At 37.8% G+C, this 4011-nt stretch overlaps 1 pseudogene; it reads left to right on the forward strand.

Annotated features, from left to right (window-relative positions):
• Positions 1-1672: 1672 nt before the first annotated feature.
• On the forward strand, positions 1673-3356 carry LOC102432947 (annotated as a pseudogene).
• The last annotated feature ends 655 nt before the right edge of the window (positions 3357-4011 follow it).

Below are 4011 nucleotides of genomic sequence, written 5' to 3' on the forward strand. Positions count from 1 at the left end.
TCTGATTTATCAGTATTGGCTGATGCTTAACTGGCTCAAATCTATGCAAATGAAGGAAGACAAAAAGGATGGATGGAGTTGCAAATGGCAATGCTCCCACCTGTCACTGATCTAGGGCTCTTCATGGGAGAGGGTTGGAAATCCTTGGCGGGCTCCACAGAGCTTTGTTTCTAGCTCCCCATTCACCTCCCCCAGCTCCTATCAACTCCAGATGCAGGACAATTTGAGAAGCAGACCTATTCAGACCCCTATCTCTCTGAAGATAGCAATCCTGGATCTGGTAATGTGAAACAAGGGTCGTCAGGACACTCTCCCCATGACAATGAAGTGTGTCAGGGAGACCATATCTCATCCAGTGGGAACATTCTGAAAATGGGACGAGGAAGCATGAGAAAGGCCAGAAATCGCAAAAGCCAAACCCAAGGATGGGGGTACATTTCTCCCTCAGACAAATTTCAGCAAGAGCCAATACTTGATTTGGGGTTTATCCAAAGCAATTCTCTAATCCAAGAAGGTTGGGGGGTGGGGTGGAGAGGCAGTGTAGACATCCCTTCCTTTCCCTGGCTAGGCTCTTAGGAATCCAAGGTTGGAGGCTGCAGTGGGGACAAACAGGAAAGAAGCATGTTGTGAGAGCCACTAGTGCCACTGCCATTTCTCTTGGGGAGGTCAGCATGGAGGTCACCCTTGCCCCTCTTTATTCTTTCACCTGATCTTAGTTTATTCCAGAGAGTCAAACCCCAAGTTGTCTCAAGGAAGAGCTACCAAATGTCTAGCTAAGTCACTTGCTACATAGTGTGGAATATCTGTTAATCTTATGGTGGCTTCTTCACAAGACAGTGGGATGTGTACTAGTACATGCATGTGGGTTTTGGGGGGAAGGTGTGTGGATTGAGGGCAGAAGGCTTAAAGAAATAGAAGATTTAGGAGTATAAACTCCTTAAAGTGTTCTCACTAATGATGTTCTGCTCTCATATCGATGTTTCTCTTTCTCCTCCTCTCTTCCTTTCTCTCTAAAAAGATTTTTAAAATATGTCTTTATTGATTTTAGAGAGAGGAAGGAAGATGAATAGAGAAAGAAACATCAGTGAGAGAGAAACATTGATTGGCGCCTCCTGCACTCCACCCCCCCTCCCCCAACTCCCACCCCTGGGATCAAACTGACAACCGGGGCATAAGCCCTGACTGGGAATTGAACTGGTGACCTCTTGGTTTATGGATTGATGCTCAACCACTGAGCAACACCAACTGGAGATAAAAATTGTTTTTTTTACAAAAGCACCAGCAGATACAAGTTAATATAGTACAAACTAATAAGTGAACAGAGGTCATAAAATAAAGGAGTGATTAGAATTTAATAGAGTTACTCTTAGAAGGCTGGTTAAGAGTTGTATGCTTTTTTTACTTTAAATATTTTTTTTATTTTTCAATTACAATTGACATACAATATTATATTCGTTTCAGGTGTACAATCCAGTGATTAGGCATTATATAACTTACTAAGGGATCATCCCCATGAATACTGTATCCATCTGACCTCATACATAGTTATTAGAATATTATTGACTATATTCCATGTACTGTACTCTACGTCCCTATAACTATTCTGTAACTGCCAATTTGTACTTCTTAACACGTTAAGCGCCAAGCCTGTTTTGTCTTCCTTTCCGTTTAGCCCACAATATCCGATTTCACCGATATGCTGGCGGCCAGAGATCTGTGTAAGGTTGCAGTAAGACTTCATGTATATCTTCAGATATATTTCTTGTATGTATTTATCGCAATCTGTATTCTTTTAGAAATGCTTTCTCTATAGTCAGTTGTCTGTGGTTCGTGTTCCAGTGCAGTTTAAAAATTTTTTCTTTACGCGTAACAGTGACAGATTTCAAACGCTTCTAGTGTGAAAGAGATTCAAGTGAAATTAGTTTTCCTAAAAAACGTCGTAGAGTCGTTCCTTTTTCATCATCAGAGGATGAGGATGAGGATTTTGAAGAATGGCATGATCCGAGAGGTAATCAACCAAGGATTATGCCTTTCACCTATCCGTCTGGGTTTAGTATTGAAGACTTGAATGTAAAGTCATGTGCAGCAGTAGAGAATTCTTATGAACTGTGTGCACCTAATGAATTGTTTGAGGATAGCGCCAAACGAACTTCTATGCGTCGCAAAAACTAGGGGTTGAAAACTCACAGAGTTTGTGTAGGTGGACTGTGACAAACAAAAATGAAATGAGAAGATTTTTGGGGTTGATTCTATGGATGGGACTAGTTAAACTACCATCTTTACGTTTATATTGGTCCCATGATCCTGCATATATGCAAACTTTCCCGAAAAAAATAATGTCAAATAGATTTGAAATATTATTACCGAATGCTGCATTTTTCAGACAATAGGAGACAGATGTTTCCAATAGTTTATGCAAAATACAATAACTAATAGATAACATGGAAATAAATTTCAAAAAACATTATGATCCATTTGAAGCTATATGTATCGATGAATCTTTGATACCATTTCGTGGCTACATAATATTTAGGCAATATTTAAAACAAAAACGCCACAAATATGGTATTAAATTATTTAAGTTGTGCTGCGGATCTGGGTACACATATGCTTTTCGTGTGTATATGCAGGGAAAAGTTTAGAAAAAGAAACTATGACACCAACTAATGTTTTAATGTCTCTTTGTAGAGATGTATTCAATAAGGGACACATGTTGTACAAAGACAAGTGGTACACGAGTTTAGATTTAGCATATAAATTACTCAATAATAATACTCATTTAGCAGGAACATTACGTTCAAATCGACGGGGAAATCTTCATGAAGTAACGTCAAAAAAAATAACACAGGGAGAAATTATAGCAAAAGAGAACAAAAAGGAATAACCAGTTTAAAATGGAAAGATAAGCAGGACATCTTTTTTCAACAAAACATACATCAGAGATGGTGAATGTTGAAAATAGATCAGGTCACTACTTGAAACCAAAAATTGTAGTGAATTATAATGCAGGAAAAGCAGCAGCTGATATATTTGATCAAATGAGTGCCTATAATCCGTTTCGAAAACCCATGAAATGGTACAAAAAGCTAGCCTTTGAGCTCCTACTAAATACTGCTGTTCTCAATGCTCATATTTTATTTAAACATATTAGCAAGAAGAATATGAGTATCACAGAATTTTGGAAGAAATTAGCTATCCATCTAACAAATTGTCAGGATGAAGAAATTCCAAGTAGCAGTACTGTAAAAATACCTCAAATATCTCATCACAAACTGCAACAAAAAACTGAAAGAGTGTCTAAAGTTCGAAGATATTGTAAAAAATGCTACGAAGATAATGCAGCAAGATTTGGATGAGATATTGCCAAAAAGTTGACAAAACAAATTATAACATTCTGTGAAACCTGCACAGGACAACCATTTTTGTGTATACCGTATTTTAATAATATTCATTAAAAAATTTTTTTAAATATATTTTATTGATTTTTTACAGAGAGGAAGAGAGAGGGATAGAGAGTTAGAAACATCGACTAGAGAGAAACATTGATCAGCTGCCTCCTGCACGCCCCCTACTGGGGATGTGCCCACAACCAAGGTACATGTCCTTGACCGAAATCGAACCTGGGACCCTTGAGTCCGCAGGCTGACGCTCTATCCACTGAGCCAAACCAGTTAGGACTAAAAAAATTTTTTGAACAATATTTAGGAACATTCTTTTATGATCTCCAAATTATTTAAAATTTATTAATAGAAGAATATAATTTTTTAAACTGTATATCATCAGTCAATAGTGACACAGCCTGAACGAAAAGTATACTGTCAGTCACCGGTGACTGACATGGCACTTACCATGTTAAACCTTTCACCTTTTTCACCCATCCTCCACCCCACCTCCATTCTGGCAACTGTCAAAGTGTTCTCTGTACCTATGGGTCTGTTTCTGATCAGCTTGTTAGTTTATTTTGTTTTTTAAATTCAATTGTTGAAAGATACGTATTTATTGCCATTTTAT

The sequence above is a fragment of the Myotis lucifugus genome, unplaced genomic scaffold (assembly GCF_000147115.1).
Source record: "Myotis lucifugus unplaced genomic scaffold, Myoluc2.0 scaffold_5524, whole genome shotgun sequence".
Lineage (NCBI taxonomy): Eukaryota > Metazoa > Chordata > Mammalia > Chiroptera > Vespertilionidae > Myotis > Myotis lucifugus.